The sequence below is a fragment of the Leuresthes tenuis genome, unplaced genomic scaffold (genome assembly GCF_036924035.1).
Source record: "Leuresthes tenuis unplaced genomic scaffold, fLeuTen1.0.hap1 SCAF_17, whole genome shotgun sequence".
Lineage (NCBI taxonomy): Eukaryota > Metazoa > Chordata > Actinopteri > Atheriniformes > Atherinopsidae > Leuresthes > Leuresthes tenuis.
In genome coordinates, this window is record NW_027325371.1 from 22872114 (window position 1) to 22895755 (window position 23642).

Here is a 23642-nt window from a genome sequence, read left to right on the forward strand (position 1 = left end):
GTGCCTTATGGCCATCTATAATAAAGTAGGACAAGCACTTTAAATGAATTAAAATTACCTTTTACATCTGACTAAAATTATGCCTATGCTAAATACACCTTATTTCAAAAGTACACTTCTTCGGGTAAGCACCTTGTGTACACCTGTGCCAGTGCGGTTGCTTGGAAGATCCTAGAATCATGTTCTGAACATGAATCATGTTCATTTAGCCACAATGTTGCAACTTAAATTACCTCCATCACAGATCATCTGTATGCATGGAGGACAGGAGTCAACGATGAGGTGCTTGGTTTCACAGGACATTAATGTAACATTGCTCAGCATTACTCAAAGGGGTTGATGTGGTGTTTTTCCAAATGAGAAATCCAGTTCAGAGTCTATGGACAATTATCCCCAATACGTACCTGTACATTTAGGCTATGGAAACAATTTCTGTTTACATAGTCAGGCTCCACAGGTCCAGCAGGGGCCTGGATGCGTACATGGGTACAGTCTTTGTCAGGATCGTGGGAAGGTAGGACCCAGATGCAGTTCTCTTTTAGATCAAAAAAGAAGGTTTATTCGCAAAACAAGACGGGGAGCATGAACAAAGGGCGCGGCAAAGCCGGATCATCAAAATGACTTGACTACAAAAAGAACTATGACAAACAAAACGAGGCTATAACAAAACAAGGCCATGAAAAAACACTAAACAAACAAGGCTATGAAAAACACTATGACTATGAGGCATGAAACCAGACTTATCTTCATGCGAAGCATGGAGGGATAGTGAGGATTCTGCAGTGACTGAAAGTAAACCAGGAAGCTAAATACTGTGAGGGGAGTGATCAGTGACATGAGGTGCAGCTGTGAACAATTAACCAGGTGACTAGAGTGAACTGAACGTGACAGGGGAAAAAACATGACTTGAACAAAACATGATTAAACAAACTGTGATATAACATAAGGTGATAGGGCAGACTGTGACAGTCTTGTGCACAGATAACATTTGGGAAGCCTGGGGGAGATGATGAACTTAATGCAAATACGTCAGCCAGTAGGTTGTTTTACATTATCGGCTATTGTAAATGTGGAGCAGCAGCTTGAAAGGACCTGTCCCCCATTTTTCTGAGTCTGGTCCTGGGTAGGTGTAGGTGGGGTGTTTGTGAAATGTGGGACAGAGATGTAATAAGGTATCAATTAGTTTAAATGAATATCATGTTCTTTTTCATTTGATTTCATGCTCAGTACTTGTATAGTTGCACTGGCACTGATTGATTGATTGATTTGTTGATTTTTCGAGACAGTGAAAGTGGTGATATGATAACCACAAATTTTTTATAGAAGAGATGAGTTGAAATTTGTTTCAGGAGTCTGTATCAGCCAGCCAGACATTCTTTGAGACACAGCTGAGCTCAGTTCGAACGTAAGCCTGCTTGTTCAGTGGCATGAACAACCATAGTTACTTAGCTGACATTCAAATAAGCCACATTGGTGGAACAGAACTCTCTCTTAAATGAGCCAGACTTATTGAGATAAGCGAGGCTTTCCCTTAATCCAGCTTCGTGGAACACCCCTCAGGACACAAGTGCTCAACTGAGGTCAGACAAAAGCAAGAATAGCAAGACAAACTGTGAGAGGACTTATAAACAAAAAGGCTAATCAAGAATAGACTAATACAAACAGAGAATACATCCTAGTTTAAACTACTCACTCAAAATACCAAAGACTCAAACAAGAACATTTAATTAAAGACCACACAGAAAAACCAAGACCAAAAAAACTAATCCAAAGTCATAAAATTCACAAACCCTAACAGGACTGCTTTTCACGCCACAGACAACATTGATGACCCATTCAGTAATTATAGTCTCAAAGTAATTGGAGATGGAGATTGATCTGTGATTTAAATTGAAATTCTACAACAGATGTGTTACTGTGCTGCCAGTAGGTACACATACTCAGTCACCTATTGTTTCCTATAAACCCTGAGATGTGATATTCACTGAGGAAAATGCACTCTGACTACACTGCATTGTGACTTAAAGTTTCAGACTCTGACAGGTATTGTGACTTCATAACTTCAATGAAAACACACAGCAATGCACTTTAACTAACACAAGACATCAAGACATCAAGACAACCAGCCAGAGGCAACAAATATCAAAAGAGAGAAGCCATAAAATTATCAACAAAAGAAGGAAAGCTCATGAGGTAAATACACACTACTGCTGCACATACTGGATGGAGAGTCTCATCTTTTTCAGATATTTATAAATGTTTTTGATAGCGAGCAGCCAAATGCAGCATAACTATTTGCCCAAACAAATGTGGATATCCCAAATGACGAGGATGTCAAAAGAAAATGGATCCCTAACAAGCCCCTATTTATGTTATAAACCCATGTTCACAACCTGCAACATTAAGTGAATGATCATTTCTGAGAAAAAAAATAGATTTTATTGAACGAAAGAAAGCCAGAGTATTAAGAAAAACTACGGGTTGAGCTTCAAAAACTAGCTTCAGCAGTGATACTTGATTAATACATTGCCAGCCTTACTAGGCAGGCTATGTACCCACACCTTCACAGGTGCAACCAGTGAAGCCAATTAAGCATATTTATCACCTAAAAACTCACAAGGATTTTGATCTGTCCACATGCATGAGCACTGAAACTAATCTTTTAGGAAAGCGCCTTCCAGGGTGAAGATATCCACTGACTGTAACTGCTGACGTTTTTCTGGAAGATATTGCATCACTTCCTGTTACCTTGTTGTGTTCTGTGGAACTTTTTTGCTCCTTTTGAATTATTAAATATCACCAAATATCTTTATATAGTGACACATTTCACATTGTAAACCCTATCACACACTCTTTGTTCTTGTCTAGCACACATTTCTATAGATCTATGGTGTTTCGACACATTTTACTCTTAGCGGTGTCTAAAGTTCACTCACTTAACATGGCTACCAGCTCTCTCCCTCCATCTCCTGCTTTGACTTGTTCCGTGTCAGATGTCTAGCAACTCCTCTGCCTCCTTTAGCGATACCTGGTTGCTAGCCAGGTTTCTTTAGCCTGTGTAGCTAATCCCGTTAGCTGTCCTCCAGCGAATGCAGACAGGACCCCTGGCTGGCTAGGTGATAGTCAGGAAGAGGAGGCATAGCCCTAGTCAAGCCTGTAGTTCACCACCAACTTGTTCACATTTCCAATAAATTTTCCTCACTCAGTGACACACCCACTGTTGAAAAAAACCCAGCTCCATAGTCAAAAACATAGCATGAGAGACGCCACCAACTAGGGTCAAATGTATTTCAGGGGCCAGAACAAGCAACGTAGAATCCTATTTGAAGCTGCTAACTAAGGATAAACATAAATGTCAGGCTCAAGATGCCGTCGTAAGCAGACTCTCAACACAGCCTCTCCCGACAATTTATCGAAAAAAAGAGCTGATTAAGAAAGCATTCAAAGATATTCTGTTTCTGGATATTTTAATTGAAGATTGTCAATGCTAAAAAAAAGAAAGCCAGCAACTCCACTCCAAATGGCAGCAAATAAACACAAATCCAGCAGGACAGGAATCTATGGAGGACTAAAAGTGCCAAAATTTGATAAATAAGTACACCATTAGATAATTACTTAAATGTGTCATTAAATAATTAAAATACCAATTATTTCAATATTTACATTTACATTTCATGATTTATATTTACATTTCATGATTTATATTTACATTCCATGATTTACATTTACAATTACAACACAAGAACATTTCATGGTCTTGTGTTGCAGTACTTCTTGAATTGTCAAACTGTCAGTGGGTGGGCCTAACGCTAATCCATTGCTTTGGTCTAAAGTAGAGCACCTGGATAGAAAAAAATGGAGGATCTTCATGAAGTTTCTAGGGAGTTGGTGAGAGATGTGGAAGTTAGCAGAGGATGTGGAAGCAGGATCTGCTGAACCAGAGCATGTAGCAAGCAGGGGGACTTATTGAAGTTCTGCAAGAGTGACTGCAAATTTAGAAGAAGTAGTCCACCGCTTCTTTGATACCAGGGCACACCTGGTACAACACACACGGGAACCGGGTGGTTTGGCCTATGACATACCGAATGCAGTTCTGGAGCATCAAGCTCTTTGTGGATTACCTGCTGGCCAAATTACAGTGATTTTCGGAGTGTCAAAGAGGACCATCAGGAGGTGCATGAAACAAAACGGTTTAAGGTATTTAGACTAAATTCATGATTTTTCAGTTTATGAATTGTCGTCTCATCCACTCAGAAAGGATATTACGTTTAAGGTAACATTACTTGATGTTTTTGTTTGTGCAGGAAGACAGACCTCTATTCAGCTATGAATGATGAGGAGTTAGACCGTATTGTAAGTGAAATTCACAGAAGACATCCAAACCCTGGCTACAAGTTAATTCGTGGTCATCTGAATGCAAGAGGTGTGAGTGTTCCAAGTGAGTATAATATGGGCATTATTTACATTCATTTTTAATGCGGAGCTCCGTCCCTATTTATGGTTAATGAAGCCCGCTTGTGAAAAGTCGCCTCTGAGATGTATATTATAGAAGAGAAACACGATTCAGGACCGCTGACTTGTACAAACAAAACAAACATGTCCTGTGATTTTTAGCCTCCCATTTAATCAAGGTGGAACAATGGGTTTTCTTAAATATTCCACTGTCTGATCAACATTTGCAGGAGTGAGAAATGTTGTAGCAGTTAAACTGTACATACTTTAAATGGTGGTTTTGAAGAACTTTAATATGGCTATGGGCAAAGACTAAATATCATTAAGTATTCATAGCATGAATTTCACCACAACCCTTGACCTTTTCCATCTCTGCCAGTGCTAACATAACAACCCAGGGTTCACAACACTTATAACTATAATTTCAACAACTACAGTAATGAATTGTGTCACTTAACCAGCAGGAACGCACTGCATGGAGAAGAGGTTTGTTATGTAAACATCTCCGATTTGTTTTGGTGACTGCCGGAAGATCTCAAGACATGGAAAGATCTGAAACTGTGTCCTTGTGTTCTTCTTGTTTAAGCTAGAATCGAGGCCATACAAGTTATTATAATTGCCCAAACAATAATTTTTGCAAGACAAAGTTTCTTTTATGATACATACCAGTTTTATGATACTCCTGATGTGCAGATCAGGACAGTCTTCTGTAACAACAGTCGCCATTTCAGGGTCCCCATTGAATGCAGAAAGCTGTGGGCCAACATCCTTCCTGCAACCTGGAAGAGGTTGCTTTCAATAAGTGCGTGTGATGCTGCTGGAACAAGATGGTCAGGTTCACCCTCAAATACTAGTTTGGCCCATCCCTCCTGTAAAGTACCAAGAGAGCAGGGGATAAAGTCACAACAATTAACTACTTAAATACATTTTTAAAAGTGCATCATATTAACCTTCAAAATAGTAAGAGACTTGCCAAGGTCTAAACTGAATCCAAACTGGAGTTTGGATATCACTGTTGTCATGAAGTAGCACATCACTCCCTCTCCGACAGCAACATCACCCGAAATAAAATACTGATAATAACACAGTGGAAAAACAGTCGCTGACTAATACAGGTAACTGGATTAGGTAACATTTAACAAGCAAGAAAGGGATTCCATTCTCCCATTTAACAAATCCAAATAAGATACTTGAGTGGTATAAACTTTACTGATACATTTATTTTAGAAACTTTATATTACTTATCAGAAAGAATTCAATGAAGTGGACATGCCCATTTTTGCTGCTGTTTGTAGAATGAAAGAAATTCCCGTTCCCTGTCCTCTTCAGACTCCCTCATATTCATCTTCATTCTAAGTGGTTTCCCTGTTTCATGTTCCTTTAGCAGCTCATCTTTGAAAGCTTTGGCAGCTTGAGCTGGTTCATTAATAAGCTTCCATTATAAACAAACAACAACAATAAAGTTATATATTTCAGAGAGACATGTTATGAGTTGGCATGTTACCTGCAGATACAGATATCCTCTCAGTTTACAGAAAAGGAGGAAAATTCTGTCCGTCTCACTGAAAAAACGTGAGACCCAACATCTTCAGAATCTGTCACAAAGCTGAGTTGACATAAAAACAGCTTTCAGAACAAAATCTAAATACTTTAACAGTTACAATATATATCCCAGTTACATGTTATTAATTGTCTGTAACTGTATTATCTTATCTAATTATATCTTGTAGGTGTTATTTTTCTATTGACTTGATGTTTCAGTTAGACACAATCTTATAGCAACTCTATTGTGATGACACAAACCACTGTCTGCTTCTTTGTAATCCAACTGCTCGTTGACCATCACTGCTGGTACTACTGCACCCTCAGCTGATGTTCAAGGCCACACTGGACTGTCACTGACTACAGCTGTCCCATTTTGTTCACTTTTGACCTCCCTCTTCTCTTTCTCATTCCTGCACCGTTAACAGGAAAGTTAACAAAATTAAAATTATGGTCATACTCCCTTACTTGTGTGCACAACACTTAAAGAGAGGCATTTTCCAACCAAAAAAACGAATGTGCTACCCTTACATTGCTTTCAGAAGTACATACCCATTGCTGCTCACTTTGTGCAGCCTCAGCTCCGAAAAAGGAACTGCTGTCTTACAAGTGATGCAGGGGATGACTGGACCAGAGGGAGGACGTGAGCTCTCCTAACAACAAAAATATGGCTTTTAATTAATGATTAAAAGTCACCACTAAGCTTTGTTTGTGCTTCCCTTGGTACATTTTATGTACTTTTCAATTTTAAAAATTTGATAATTTGCCTGTGTTAATCGTAGAAACACAAAACTCTCCAAGCTTTTCAGTTTTTTATCAAATTCTAAAATACCAGGGCTCCATTCCATACTGTTCTATTGAGGCCTTTTTCTGTAGCTTTTCTGACTATTGCTTGGCAATAGAAATATGATATTCATGATGATTAATCTTTTGTTTTTATCATTTAAAATATGAGTTCATATTCCCAAAATAGCATTAAAGGGTTATATTTTAATAAGCATTCAAATCAGTGTTGTTGTCCATTAATGACATATCCAAGGGTGTAATAATCCCCCCTAAAAAATTCCAGTGTGCACTTACTGTATAGAAAATATAATTTTGTGTTTTTATCAACAGGCATTAAAGGGTTAAAATTATTTAAGAAATACATGTAAATTTGATTGGAGGACTGAAGTTGGTCAAAAGATTTAATGCAGTGAAAGTGAAAAATATATTTTTATAACACCTTTTAGAAAAAAAATTGCACCATAGATACCACCTGTTCTTTTTATTTGAAGGGAGCACAAGTGTTAAATTAGGTATTGTTGAGGTCAACCTGTACCTCTTTCCGAGTCCGTTGATGCAGTGAAGGAGGAAGACAGAGGAGACGATATAAGAATCAACACAGTTTTATTTACGCAGTTTGCAAAGTGCGGAGAACAGTTCAGTACAATGCATGCGAACAGCACAAAGTACGGAAAAGCTCTGTCTTTGTCTAGGGGTGTGATGTTATATAGACTTGAGTTCAGTCTCCGCCTTATGAGATGTGTGTGCGTCAATATCTTGTCTCTTCCTCTATGTGTGTGCGTGTGTGTACTGGTATAAGGCGTTACTTTCAGAAGACCGTTGTGGGTGCGGTCCTAGTTTTACAACATGTCTTTCTCAGAGATATCTCCTTATAAGGCTGCTGTGCATGCACAGAAATGAGCAAGCCGGTTATACAGGATATCACCTTATACAGCTATCCTCACTCACAATACCCCCTTTTGATCTCTATTAAGAGATCACACAAATGGCTGAGTAACAATACATGACTAAAAATAAATTGAAAAACCCCACGCCCCCTTTTGATAACAACAAGATGATCACACAATCTCCGACATTCTGATGATATCATCTTCATCTGTATCAGGATCGGGAGGGTTCAGCAGTGGCATTACCAAAGGGGAGGGAGCCTTCCCCTCTATAGTGGTAGTTATAAGTCTAATGGCAAGTGAACGGATACATGGGATACAGCAGCAACCACAAGTCACCAAAATAGCGACGAATATAGCAAGAGATACAAAAAGTGACATTATCAGAGTCTTCCATTTCCCAAACACCTTGGTCAGCCATTCATCCAGCGGATTGTCAATCCCAGAGTGTTCATGCATTATTTTAGAGAGCGTGCGCAAACCTTGTAGGGCTTTCGATACCGAACCATCTGGAGCCGTATTATTGGGGATAAATGTGCAACACATATCACCAAACATGGCACAAACACCACCTTTTTCCGCTAACAACATGTCTAAGGCCATCCTATTTTGCACCGCCATGAGCGAGGTGGGAGCTGTCTGTTCTGCCAAACCTGCAACAGCATCCCTGGTCAAATTGGTCAGTCGCAACACGTTATAATGTACATAATTAATCCGATCCACATTTTTATTCGGAGTCACCGGAAAGAAGGCCGCTATAATAGGAATATTCTCGAATCCTGCCGCAACTTGATCAGCCAATTTAAATTCGTTAGGAACTCCACGTGGTACTCCTATAGCATCCATGTAGGTGGGGTTATCAACTGATAAATCAAAATTGTGTGTGCTGCGCCGTGTAAGAATATGGCGACGTCGTCGGCGAGTCAAAGCCGCACTGCTGTCCCGTTCACCATGTAAATGTCTTAACCTATCTCCTAACAGGATAAGAGGAGTACGTAATCTGACCATCGCGCACACTCCCGTGCTGTGAGGTGGGACCCTGACATGTAATTTAGGTTGACCACAATAGAAATACAATCCTGCTCTCGCCCACCCTCCTAATTCATTACCTGGCCTCATCCCCCGACACCATGAGGGATCTATAGCGCCTAACTGAACATCGGGTGATGGCTTGGTATGATTAACCGTGCAGCGCGGGGATGTAATGTTAAAGCACACATAAGACCCATTACCCTTCTCTGGCGTAAATGGGCCAACTATAGTCTTGTTGCTAATTGGTGGGAAAAGACTGCCCAGAGTCTGGCAGCTTGTATCTCTGCCCCAAGTGAGATTCATCATACATTGATACCCTGATGTGTCATTAGTAATTAGAGGAGCTGGGACGGTAACCAGTTTAGGGCGCGCAGACGCACAGGCCACGCAATCTCCTTTACTATTTTCCTGAGCAGTTTGAGCTACCCAAGATAGCCATAAATTTTCCTCTGAGACGCCAGTGGCCATACGCACTACATCTGCGGGTTTCAGTTGAGAAAAGTCAATTACCTTAAACTTAGAATTGCTGTCTTGGATTACCGATTCGGCCAGTTTCTTATCCTGTCCAACTGGTGGGTTTACAGTTGTGTCTGGCGAAGGGGTGCTAGTTAAATTGACTGGTGGTGTGATGGAATTGACTTTTACAAAAGCCTGAGGGTCATTACCTGAGGTCTCCACCCCGAGAATGAAATACACTGTTTTGTCATGATTTTGCCCTTCCGGGTGAAATCCGCCTGTCATTTTATCAATTGATAACATGAGAGGGTTCAGACCTTGCTTATCATTAACCCATCCTTCTCTGGCTAAGGCGACTTTCGCAGCTTTGGTTGCATTCCCATACGTATAAGTGGGCATCCATGGCCCTGTATAACCCACCGCCTGACCCCACGAGTGGCACAGACGCTTCCACCACGTGGAGCCACCTGGCGTTCGGCGCCTTGCGCAATCTTCACTTACAAAGGAGTCAGCACAGAGATAAACATCATATCCTCTCCAACCCGCTGCATTGCCTCCGCATTTAATAACGTCGCACAAATCGAATTGAAACGCTGTGGTGGAGCCTACTGTGTAATTCAACTCCAAGCCGCCATATTGGTTCAAACAAAAATCTTGTTTTTGAGTTTGTCGTTTGGGTCGTTTGTGTGCAGGACTGGGTTCACATAACCAGAAGATCAGGGGGACAATCACGCACGTGATGGCTGCACAACATGTGAGAATTTTCCAACTCCCAAACAATAACATTCTAATATGTTTCACTGTGTCTCAAGTATGATAAAAATAGCAAGCAAAACTTTCTTGGTAAGTCAGACCTTATCCGTCAGGGTGCTCTAGGCGGGGTTACCCCTAGAGGAGCTTAAAACCTTATAGTTTGTCAACATTACCCAACTCCTTAGCAAATAGCAAACCTTAACATGATTATAATTTGGTATGACCTGTAAGAGCAAGTTTAAGCAAAGCCCCAGCAAACACGATTATGAGTATAACAAATCCAAAAATAAAAGAATTCAACTGCGATGACGTCATCTGGTCCCGTTCTTCTGAGAAGCACAACTCCGGGTGCTCTTTAAGGAAAGTCAGTCGCTGGTAATATGAAGAGGGTGAGGGCTGACGTTTCCAGATGAGGGTTGAGTTGGAGCCCGGGTCTAACACCCTTCCTGCTCGTAAATGATGTCGTTGCAAGGAGGCAGAAGTGTACTACTTCTGCCTGCAAAATGCCACCAGGGGATTATTCTGCCCCTTGTTGGTTGGTGGTCTTTTCCTCTGTACCAGCTGGTACAGTGTACAAATCTGTCAGCGCCTGGTGAGTGGCTGCTAGGGAGCGTTGAGGTTCCTCGGCCGCAGCACACTGGCTCCAATGGAACCACGTATCACCTTTCCCTTTGACTCGGACTGCGTGGGAGGTCCTCTCGGTCACCTGATAGGGCCCTGTCCACCTTGGCTCCGACCACTTTCTTTTGATGACCCTCAGCAATACCCACTCAGCCTCTGGAGCCGGCGCTGGTTGGCCCTCTCCTCTGCTACTCGCCACCTGCTTTGAAAATTCTGCAACGAGACTTTGGAGTTCATGGAAATACATTTTGTGGGTTAGGTGTTGTTCAATATGTCCTGTTCCTGGCAACTTAGATTGAGGTCCAGGAAAAGCTCTCCCTGTCTGGAGCTCATGTGGTGTAAACCTTGTGGACTGATTAACAGAGCTCCTGATGGACATTAAGGCTAAGGGCAACGCATCTAGCCAATTCATTTTGGTCTGTGCACAGATTTTAGCCAATTTGCTCTTCACTGTCTGATTCATTCTCTCAACCTTACCCTGTGATTGTGGATGGTAGACAGTACCAAACTTGTGTTTTAGCCCTAGCATGGCCTCAACCTGTTGCAACTCTTGGTTTTTGAAGTGAGTGCCGTTGTCTGACCTGATCCTTTCCGGAAATCCATGCCTGGGGATATAATGGTTGATCAGAAATTTTATTACCGACTTACCATCCTCTTTCTTGGTAGGCCATGCTTCAGGCCATCCTGAATATGCATCCACACACATCAGAATATACCTATACCCTTTCACCGGTGTGATCATGTCTGTGTAATCAATGATGATTTCTTTCCCTGGCTTTACCTCCAATGGATAACATCCAGGGTGTGGTTTCACTGTTGGTCTGACATTGTACTTTAGACACTCCTCGCATGACCCCACAAAATGTTTGGCCATGTCCTTTAGGTATGGATGCCACCAGTGCTCTAGATTTCTCATCATTTGAGCTACCCCCACATGTCCCACTCCATGTGCCTCCGCCAACGCTGTCTGTCTGATCCCTGGAGGTAGTATAGGTCGTCCATCTGGGCCCCTCCAGAGGCCGTGTACTTCTGTCGCCCCTCTCGCTTTCCATAATGTCCTTTCTTGTGGAGAGGCCGCAGCTTGCTCAGCTATCAGTGCGGTCATGTCTGTGTCTTTCTCTGTCTCAGCGCACATGAGGATCGCCTTCACCACATATCCTGCCGTGGTTTTAGCTGCCATATCTGCTGCGTCGTTTCCCTTTTTTGTAGGTGAGTCATTTTTCTCATGGCCCTTACATTTGATAACAGCTACTTTGCTCGGGAGTAGTAGGGCCTCCGCTAGCTCTTTCATTTCTGCCTCATGTCTGATGGGTTTATTTGTTGCGGTTAGAAATCCAGCCCTCAACCACTGTTTCAGTTCCACATGTACTGCTCCTGCTGCATAGGCTGAATCTGTGTAAATGTTTACTTCCTGCCCTTCCCCTAGCCTCAGTGCTGCTATTACTGCCAGTACTTCTGCTCTTTGTGCTGACTGCTGTCCTTCCAGTCTCTCTGCTTGTCGTGTGATCAGTTCCCCTTGGACGTCCTCTACAACTGCATATGCTGCTTTCAGTCCTTCTCGTTCATCCCTGAAGCAACAGCCGTCTGTGTACAGTTCTCTGGCCCCTGGTATCGGTTCTGTTTGTAGGTCCAGTCGTACTTTCTCCTCTTTCTGCACTCTGTCCGTACACTCATGTGGCTCACCTGTTCCTAGCTGGTCTGCCATGTTTATGCCTTCATGAGTGAAAGTCAGGTTTGGTGCCTCGAGAATTTTGCTCAGTCGTCTTTGTCTCAGAGCAGTCAGCGTAAAAGTCTGTGAGTTCACATAGGCCACAACGCTATGTGTGGTCAGAATGTGCAGTTGATGTCCCATGACAATGTGTGCAGTTTTTTGAATGAGCTTTGCTATCCCTGCTGCCTGTTGTGTACACATAGGATGGCGCTTTTCCATATTGTCTAGCATCACACTGATATACATTAGTACTACTCTCTCACCCCCTTTTCTCTGGAACAGGACGCCATTAGTGCAAAGTTCTGTTCCAGAGACATCCAAGTAGAATGGTAAGCTATAATCGGGTATAGCTAGGTCTGCTGCTGTGGAGAGGGCCTGTTTTAGTGCAATAAAGGCTTCCTCCGCCTCCTGAGTCCAATTCAGGGTCGCTGACAGGTTGCGCATGCCTTGTTCTTTCACTAGGGCCCGCAGAGGTCTAGTTAAGCCGGTGTAATTGGCTATGTAAGTCCTACTATAGCCCGTCAACCCTAAGAAAGACAACATGTCCTTTACCTTCACTGGCTTAGAGTGATGGAGAATAGTAGACCTGTGCTGAGGGGAGAGCCCTGCTCCTTTTTGGGAAATTTGCCTGCCCAAAAACGCTACCTGCCGCCGTGCAACCTGAAGTTTGGCTTTGCTGACCTTGAACCCTGTTCTTGCAAGATGTAAATGGACATTTTTAGTTGCTTCCAAACACAGAGCCGCAGTGGGCGCTGCCAACAACAAATCATCTACATACTGAACGAGAGTCACCTGCTCTGGTAATGGGCAATCACTCAGGATATCTTTTAGAACCTGGTTAAAAATCCCTGGGGACAAAGCGAACCCTTGTGGCAGCCTGGTGTACTGTAGCTGCTTGTGCTGATACGAAAACGAGAAAATGTGCCTGCAGTCTTCCGCCAAGGGAAGACAAAAGAATGCATTAGCCAAGTCAATGCAGGTAAACCACTCATGTTTAGGATCCAAATTGGTTAGAGCCACATATGGATTCGGAACAGGAACTGTAGGAGTGAGGAGAATATCGTTGATTGCCCGTAGGTCATGTGCCATGCGATATTTACCTGTCCCTTTCTTTTCAATAGGTAAAATGGGTGTGTTCCACTCTGAGGACGAGGGTTCTAACACCCCCTTTTGTAACAGGCCATCAATAGTGACCCTAAGTCCTTCTTCCGCCTGAGGTTTATGAGGATACTGCCTTATCCAAATAGGGGGACCCACACGCACCTGGAATGTAATGGGCTTGTACTTAACTTGTCCAACATCTGTCGGACCCTGTGCCCATAGGTGTTCAGGGAGGCTGGCGAGTAGAGCTGCCGCCTCCACGTGATCTGTACATTCACGGCCATGATGTCTAGAGATCTGTGCATGCTCTAATGTGACTGTATCTTCCCCTGAAACCTGAATGCGATATGTGCGAGCTTGCGCAGAATACTGAACTTGTGGAAGTCGTGTATTTACCCAATCGGATTGTAGGAGTGCCCGTTTAACAATACTCCCTAGCTCTTTTGCCTGATGCTGTGGGTGTAATGCCAATGATACATGTGGGGCCGCTTCTTCTGCCATCATATACCAGGGAAGTTGTGCAGAGGTCAGGGCAACACCTGCCGCCACGCCTTCAGGCGCCACATAAATATTATGTGTCTTAATTTGCCAATCTCGACCTTCAAGTTGGTCCTGAAAATTTTCCTGATACCAATCTGTCTGTAACCCATCATAAAATAGAGTAACATGGGGGGAATCTGGAGGTGAGACATAGGGTTCGAGTTGGGAAATCCAGGGTTTCCACTGGAGGTAAGCCGAGAGGATACCACGCCGCTCAGATGTTTCCGGCTGTAATAGACCCCAGTATATGTCCGCGTATTGTTCATTCACTGGCTGCACAAGATATTGACCAGTGATGTTCTCCATCGGTCCAGAGCACGGCAAATGAGATCCATCAGGCATGACAACAACCAGGCCATCGGCGCTGCAGAGTATCGTGGCCCCCAGTTTTATCAGGAGATCTCTTCCCAGCAAGTTCATCGGTACAGAAGGTGAATGTACAAATGGATGTGTCACAGTCTGTTTTCCCACCTGGGTGAGTAGCGGCTTAGTGAACGGCAGTGTCTTTTTCTCCCCAGAGAAGCCCATAAGCGTGATGGTACGTGATGACAGGGAACCAGATGGTACAGCTTTCAATGTGGAACATGTGGCTCCGGTGTCAACCAAGAAAGGCAGATCTTTTTTCTCAATCTGAACTGACAGCATCGGTTCTGCCGTAGTGATGCTGTCTGAGAGTCTCTGTGGGGTGTGTCAATATTGACCGGACTGGTCAGAGTTCTCCCCATTGTCCCACAATGGGAACTGACCAGCAGCAGCTGCTCCCCAAGGCTGCTGAGGATACATAGGTGCAGTAACAGGAGGTCCGGAGCCGCGACCCCTGCCTCTCCCAGGAGGACCACTATCCACACCTTTCTGTGCTCTTGGATTATGTGGGCAGTTTCTTATCCAGTGATTAGGATCTCCGCAGAGATAACAACAACGAGTCTCCCCCGACTGTCCTCTTCCTGTACCGCCCCTTAGTCCCTGACCTCTCCCCCCAAAGCCTCCACCACGCATTGGTCCTCCCCCATGTCTTCTCCCGCCTGATGGGGGCTGCGGTACCCATGGTGGGACCGGAAATAAATCAGGAACCTGTGGTGGCTCGGCAGCCAACATGACCCTCGCAGCTTCCCCTTTTTGTTTTTTATTTTTATCATTACATTTCTGTCTGGCTTCCGTTAATTGTAATTTTAACAGCTGAACCTGCAATTCTTTTAAGTCATCCTGTTCCTTCTGCGTATTATCTTGAGCACGGGTGAGGTGGTGTATTAAGTGTTTCTCCCAGACATGTGATTCAGCACCGAGCATGTCCGGGTTATTAACCATGGCTATTTTGACATTCTCCGGCACTCCATCCAGTATAGCCTGTCTAAACCACTCCCTCTGAGCTCCAGCTTTCCCTGGGTGGCATCCTGTGTGTTTCAACCATAAATCCTTGCTCTGATCCACATACTCCCTTGGATTCTGTTTGGGGTCCCATCTCATCTTTGGCATTACGGTGGCGTTAGGTAGTGGATATTTATCTCTCATTGCTTTCCCTATTTCAGTGCTATGATGCGTGAAAGGGGTGTCATCTGTCACTCTGTCTGTATGAGCGATAGTCTCAATTTCTCTCATGTCCCCACCCGTCATGCATCGTCCTGCAATCGCTCTAAAGTCCCCCAATGCCAATTTCTGTCCTGCCGTCAGAGAATCCAATTTGCTGAGCCACAGATTTCCACCTTCGGCTACAGGTGGTAGTTTCTCCACTATGGCCTGTATGTCCCCTATAGTAAATGGTCGGTACTGGTCACCTTGTCCTGGTACTGTTGTTAGTGGGTACATTGTGACCGGAAGGATTGTCCCACCACGTCGGCGCTGGCTAACTCTTCTGCCTATCGTATCTGTCAGTTCCTCTGCCACCTTCATTCCTTTCTCTACACTTCTCACCAGTCTGTCCTTTTTTTGACAGAGCTCTTCTATCTCTCTCCGACATAACTCATCTAGCTCTCTCTCTTTCCTGACGGCTGAATCTTCATCATCCTCCCTCCATGTTCCTGCCAAGCTAAAACTTACTGGTACTTCTTGTCTTTCACCTTCCCACTGTCCCTTTCCTTGAAAAGAAGCTGTCCCTGCTGCTTCTGCTTCCTCCTCACAATCTGAAATCTCACTTCCCCTCCTGACCTGCCTCCGTGGCTGTGGTGTGACTTCTCGTTTTACCGTGGGCTGTGGAGCCTGTTCCCTTGCCCGTCTCTGCGAGAATGGGTCTGGGGGCGCCGAAAGGTTATCACCTGTGAAGGGGTTATAAGAGGATTTGGACGTCGTCCCTGTCCTTACGGACGTCTCAGAGATTGATGCTGTAGGAGTGGCTGCACTTGCGTCAGTCACACTGTCACTTACAAGTGTCTCTTCTGAGGCTCCAACCTGAAGTGTACCACTAGTCACATATAGTGTGGGATATAACCCTGGTGTCGGTGCAGCAGGCGGTGCATATGGAGGTGGGCATGTAGGAGTGTCAGGTGCAGTTACCATTTGTTTGCCTCCTGGTTTTCCTGCGTTCTCATGGAGATGTCTCACACTTTGCCAGAAGACCGCCAGCTCAGACCAGCCCCGTCGTCGCTCCTCCTGCTCTTTCGCCTCCTTTTTAATTTTGAACGTTGCAGCACACCTGCCTTTTGTCCCTGCTCTGCCAGCTCTTCTTTCCTCACCTTACATTCTTTCTCCTTTTCCCACAACCAGGCCCCTAACGGACCGGGGTCTGACATTTTCTTGCCCTTATATCTCACCAATTGTTCCACTTGTCCCTTCATGTCGGCTAATTTCCTGTCCCTACCCTTTTTAGGTAACACTGCCCCTGCTGCTTTTAACGTATTCTCTAACTGCAGCTCGAGGGGCCTCCAGGCACCCATACCTGGGCCCCATCTCCCATCATCTATTTCTCTGTCAAACTCTCCCTCCATTTTACTTCTCCTGTTCTAAATTCTGAGGCCACAGGTTTGTATGACGTACGTCCGAGCAACAGGCCTTGTAAGGTGATGATTTATTAACGGCCAGTCAGTTTGTATGGCATAACACCCGAGCAACTGACCCTTTTGACAAACCAAGCCACTTATGTTAGCACCGCTAGGTTTCGATGGCTCAGACAGATTACGTTATCACCGTTAGGTTTCCTCTGTCTGATTGTCGAGTTTGTCAAGACACCGTTTTATGTACCCATTCACCTTTAGACACCTCAGAATTTTATTTTTCCCACAGCCCGCTTCTCCTTATTTCTCTCAAACAAATACAAAACACACAAAACACGTTAAAATCTTCACACACTCTTTCAAAATGCATTTATAGAAAAAATACCTCAGGAACCCTGTTCCTGTACTCTAGTATAGGGGACTCTAGCCCCAAACAGACTTCAAGAATTTATGAGGAGTATAACCTCAAGGGACTCTAACCCAACTCCGTAGAGTATACTACTTTAGGGGACTCTAACCCCAGGGACTCAAACCCAGTAGAATTCGGGGTGTCTTCACCTCCCCGGGACTCTAACCCAGCAGCCTCTCAGGCTTCCGGTTCCTCGTCAGGCAACCGGTGGGGTCCGCCACGACCAAAGACAGTCTGTTTTATCCTCTTTTCTATTCACTTTTATCTTATAATTTCACGCAGTTATCAACATTAACTCTTATCGTCTTTTGCTGATTCAATCACCAGTTTCAGGACAGGACACGTTGTTTTAAGATATTCAATGTGCAGAGTTTGATAAAACAGGTTCTGCTTACCTCTGTGTTAACGTGCCGGCTCGTGTCCCGTCTCTGTCACCGTGAAGGAATCTTTTATCCGAATGAACTCCGTCCTCTCCTCACCACATCCCGGACGAGCCCCCAAAATTGTTGAGGTCAACCTGTACCTCTTTCCGAGTCCGTTGATGCAGTGAAGGAGGAAGACAGAGGAGACGATATAAGAATCAACACAGTTTTATTTACGCAGTTTGCAAAGTGCGGAGAACAGTTCAGTACAATGCATGCGAACAGCACAAAGTACGGAAAAGCTCTGTCTTTGTCTAGGGGTGTGATGTTATATAGACTTGAGTTCAGTCTCCGCCTTATGAGATGTGTGTGCGTCAATATCTTGTCTCTTCCTCTATGTGTGTGCGTGTGTGTACTGGTATAAGGCGTTACTTTCAGAAGACCGTTGTGGGTGCGGTCCTAGTTTTACAACATGTCTTTCTCAGAGATATCTCCTTATAAGGCTGCTGTGCAAGCAAATGAGCAAGCCGGTTATACAGGATATCACCTTATACAGCTATCCTCACTCACAATATCTTTACATTTATGTAGGCCTACACAAGCTAAGGGTAGATCTTGCTGAAGTGGCCTTATGTAAATTGTAGCCTGTCCAATCATCTTTGATGGATCCTTCAAATAGGCCATTTTGTATCCAGTGCTGGGACAATGTCAGATGTCGACTGCGTCTAGATCCAACAATTTTTAAAAATTCGAAGCTTCCCCTTCTTGGAGCTTCAGAAACACCACCATCACTTTCTTTGTTATGATCATGGGATCATTGTCATTCTCTGGAGAAAAAATAAAAATAAATCATAACTCATATTGACTCACCTAAAACTAAGCAAATAAACCTGTGATAACTAGGCCTATGATTCACACTATGAAAATCAATTTATGACTATAAAAAGAAATGCCGAGTAGAACTGCAAATAATTTCAACGAGCCACAGACAGTACAAACTTTTTGGTTTTTAGTAAATGCCTAGTTTAGCACTGACCTGAAAATGTCACTTTTTGCTCTCCAATTACTGAACACAGAAGGTCCGGTCTAAGCAATACGCTTAGGACTACATTCGCCTTGTCGTCAACCAAACAACAGACAGTGTGTGTAGCTTCTTCGGCTAATTTGGACTTGAGCTGGTCTTATACGGCGCAAAGAGCCTTGCAACCAGTGTAGCCAGGTGTACGATAATTACTGTCTTTGTACAATGTAATAATAATCAATCAATAATCAATAATCCTAAAAAAGGACAATTTGACCATTCCGTGAATATGTGGTTGTAATCGGTTGTAATCAGCCTGTCGCAACTGTCTGTCGGATTTTTTTGTGAACCCTGAAGGCATCCATTTCCATGTGACAAGTTTCAAGCCAATCGTAGTTTTCTATATGAGTTACGAGTGACGTATATGCGTTTACCTCAGAACAACGGCCATGATTGGCTGAATAGTCCGCTGCGCCTGCCCCATGAGTGAGGGAAAAGAGAAGAAGCAGAGCACCGGCCAGGTCTGGAAAAAGCGCGGAGAAGAAAATGAGTGAAACAGGGGTTGGAGGAGGAGAAGGAGAGGCTAAGAAGACGGGGGAGAGTCCCCCCATAAACACATCAGAAAGAGTGGGAGAGCCAATATGCCGGGTGGTTGAGACCTGGTGCAGGCGCGGAAAACAAGCTTTTTGGCGGTGCTGCAAGGCAGAGCTGGTGGCCGAATTAACTGTATTAAAAAACCACAGCATATCCAAAAAACACAAAAATCCATAACACAATGTTTGCAAAGAACATCAGAAAAGGAGAAGCTGGAAACAGCGGTAGAGACCGCTCAGGTCAAACTGGTAGGGTTTTTAGCAGAGCACAATATAGCAATGAGGGCCACAGACCATCTGTTGGATGTTATCAAGGACATATTTAGTGACTCAAAAACTGCACAAAACATGTCACTTGGTCACACAAAGGCAACTGCCATAGCAAAGCATGTTATTGGTGACTGCCATTTTGAGAGTGTCAGAAATTCTGATGAGAAAAAAATTCAGCATCCTGATTGATGAATCAACTGACATTTGAAATGTCAAAACGCTCTGTATTGTGGTTCGTTTTTTGATGAGGGTACAAACAGGGTTCAGACCCACTTATTGAAGCTGGTCCAGATCTTTCCAGAAGAAAAAAGAAATCTTCAGAGAAGGAGCCACTTCAGAAAGGCTGTACAAAGAAATGATGAAATCATTCACAGAGGCAGATGTCCCACTTCAAAACATTGTGGGGTTTGGGTCGGATGGCTGTAATACCATGATGGGACGACACAACTCTGTCTCCACTCATCTAAGAAGTGATTTGCCAGGAATCACCATACATCGCTGTATCTGTCATTCCTTACACCTGTGTGCCAGTGAGGTGTGCAAGCAGCTCCCTCGCCAGGGTGAAGATTTAGCCAGAGACATTTATGGATAATTTAAAAAGAATGCTAAACATGTGGCTAAACTTTGTGAATTTCAGGATTTTTGCCATGTTGAACCCCACAAAACACTAAAGCCCTCACAGACGATGGCTGTCACTAACTGAAGTTGTCAAAAGGATATCTGCCCATGGGTTGCCCTCCGGCTTTTTTTCACTGACCAGTGGATTGATGCCAGACTGAATTCTGCTGAGAATATTTATCATGCACTCAACAATGAGTCTCTCTGGCTGTATGACTACTTTCTGGAGTGGGCTCAGCCCAAATTTACAGACCTCAATCAATATTTCCAGAGTGTAGGCGTGGTTATTACATCACTGAGGAGCAAGATGTGTGAGACCTACAAAGATCTCCTACTGACCTTCATGCAACGAGACTACATTTTACACACAGCCCTGAGTCAGATCAATTTTACCACTTTTACCACCAGTTTTTACCACTCAACACAATGTAACTAGATGTAAAAGTGATGCAGAAAGTCCAGCAGTCAAAATACACCAGCCACCCTGACAGATTTCTATATGCGCTGTCAAAAATTTCTCCAGGTTGCCTGCGGAGAAATTAAGAAACGCTTTGACTTTGATGATGCCCTCCTGGTCCACATTGCATGCCTGTCCCCTGCCACAGCGACTGATGCAAGAGCATGAGCTGAGTATCCCTCCCTGTTTCCACTCATGAGACTTTTGCCACGTCTGACTGACTCAACAGATGCTATTCCAAGCCATCGATGACCAGTGGAGGAGATTGCCTCTCATGAGCATTAATGAAGACACTAAAACAATGACTGTGGATGAATTCTGGCACCATCTCTCTACTTTGGAGGACCTTAGGGCAAGACACCCTTACCCTATCTGCCTACCTGTTCAGGGAACTGGGAGAGTTTGCCCTTGATGCACTAGTGATTCCTCATTCAAATGCATCCTGTGAACGTGTGTTTTCCAAGGTAAATCTAATCAAAACTATGAAACCGACTTAACACAGGCACCCTTAATGGGCTCATGCACATATCAGAGTATGTGAAGATGGCAGGTGGATGTGCCAATTTTAAAGGGGAACTCCGGTATTTTTAAACCTAGGCCTTATTTCTGGCATGAAATACGTTTATCTACTCACCGAGAACAGTTTGGCAATGTCGGCGTCCTTCGGGAGCTATTTAGATAACTCGCGATAGGCGTATATCCATATAACGGAGTGAACAGGGCAGGGACGATGCAGCCTCTAAATAAGGCATTATCTGTCTTTATTTCACCAATACTTTAAGAAGAATTAATGAACAAACGTGTACTATTGCTCTGTTAGCACATAGCTACTGTTGTGTGGCTACTTGCAGCTATAGGAGAGCTAACGGAAGGAATTCTACACACCTCTACTGGGACCTCTTCATCGACACGCATGGCTGCAGCACAGCTCATTCACAGACAGTGACTCAGAGCTGGAGATTGAACCTTAAGGTAAGCATAATTAATTATTTAATTAGCCTAGCAGATGGCCTAAACTGTTTCATGCACATTATGAACAGAGTTCATCTATCATGTAATGTAATATGTAATTAAACTAAACAATAGTCTCCTCTCGCTCTTCTTCATTTCTTTCAGAAAACTGCCAAAGATGGAGACAAGACGGAGACAGACAACTCAGGAAAAAAAAAAAAACATGTACCCCTTGGAGTGTTGTTTTTTTTAATGTTTTATTAATTTGTGATCTTAGTTACCTCTTTTCCAGGTTATTATTAATTTTTCCACTATATCTTTGAGTTTTAAGCAGCATAGCAAAGGGAAATACATTCTTTGACATTCCTGCAACATGTCATACAACATATGTTAGCCGCCTTATTATGTTCAGAACACAAGATAAAACAAAAACACAGAACTGCACTTTATTTTAAGTTAGAACCTGGTGCAGGCATGTTTAAGTTTGCATAAGTGCAGTTTTTGTTTATTTTATAAATTTTTGTCATTTTGAGGACAGAGACGATGTTGTTTCTCTGAAAATAAAATTTCAATATGTGAAGCCAGAGCTTTATTTTCTTGTCAGTTATCATGAATACGTCTATGTCTATTTCCTAACAGTAGGTGGCTTCCAGGCCTCATGATTTGGCTCATTAGTTCCCACTCGTCATTGTTTACAGGGGATATTTAACGCAACTGTGGGGCTACTGATGAATCCATTCCGTACTGACACAAAGCCGTGAGTGCTTGTTAGACGCTATTCAACATTATAGTGACTATAGCGCATCAATTGTTATTTTGGTTATGACGGGTGTACGATAATCTCATGTCTCTGGTACAATAATACTACATTTCCCACCTGGCAACGCTGCTTGCAACCTCAGCTGCAACATAGATAGAGATAAACGTCACCAGCTAAAACAGCCTAAACTTATTGGTGCTCAAGCCACCATTAACAATGAACGTATTACACACGAAGCATAATGAGCCTACCGCCTCCAAAAACATTTTCGATAAGATCTAATTTAACCCTTACCTTTGTCCCGAGTCATTGGAGGGAGTGTGGCTGTATGTTTGTGTGGTTTCAGGGGTTATAGCCGAATCCTTGCTTTTTCTTCCGGTAACAGTTAACAACAGTAAACAATGGCAACCGAGATAGAGCAGCTGTATTTGCAGCTGGAGCTCATCAATATTGAAGAACAAATGTTTAAATTGCAAATGTTGAAGCCAGGCGACAGAGAAGACGTTCGCGGCGGTGGTCTGTACGACCGGCCGAGGCAACACTTTTCCTGAGGTCTAACTGAACTGTATGAGAAAGACAGGTCAAAATCAAAATTTGCTTGAGCATAATAGTTCCTCTCTCACCCCGACTGAAATACCTCAGGTCCAAAACTCGCAATGATGGCACTTAATTGTGTATAGTTTGAGTGTTGTTTTACGTAGCAGTATATTCCATGACACATTTTGATGTCTCTATTCCTCAATGTAGTCTGAGACTCATTTTACATTCATGTGCAGACATGTAAATGTTTTGTTAGCAAGGTTAGCACTAGCGCTATCTAGGCTAGGTCCACCCCACATAAAAGAGGAGCAGAGGAAATTGCCAAGGCTGACACATAATTTCCATTCAGTGAAGAAGAACCTGACATAAGAGGCCCCCCAACAGTCTAGGCCTATAGCAGCTTAATTATGGGATGTTTGAGGCTCACATGAGCCCTCCCTAACTTTACACTTTTTACAAAAGGAAAGTTTTAAGCTTAATCTTAAAGTTAGAGAGGGTGTCTGCTTCCTGGACATATACTTGCAGCTAATTCCGCAAGAGAGGGTCCTAATAACTGAAGGCTCTGCCTCCCATTCTACTTTTAGAAACTCTGGGAATTGCATGGAATGGCTGTAGGGAGAGAGATTGTGTGAGACTATCGGCAGATTCAAACAAGGCGCGCCTCAAATAGAGCAAACAATAAAGTAAGATTATAATTACGCCAATAACTACTGTTTAAATAAATATATTATCGGGTGAAACAAAAACAAAACACTGGAGTACAGTGAAGAAAGCCTGGAGAGCCTCACGGATTTCATCGACGAGTGTTTTGACAGGATCGTCATGGGGAAAACTAACCAAACCCCATCTGCCAGCA

At 43.4% G+C, this 23642-nt stretch overlaps 1 long non-coding RNA gene across 2 annotated transcripts; it reads right to left on the reverse strand.

Moving 5' to 3' along the window:
• Positions 1-255: 255 nt before the first annotated feature.
• LOC140272820 (uncharacterized) lies at positions 256-18911 on the reverse strand. 2 transcript variants are annotated; one of them, XR_011907977.1, is made up of 4 exons: positions 18613-18911; positions 6547-6647; positions 5119-5321; positions 256-535 (listed from the first exon to the last, which is right to left on the reverse strand). It is a non-coding gene; the product is annotated as an uncharacterized lncRNA (long non-coding RNA). The 2 variants fall into 2 exon arrangements; XR_011907976.1 differs by having other exon boundaries at positions 256-5321.
• Positions 18912-23642: the final 4731 nt, after the last annotated feature.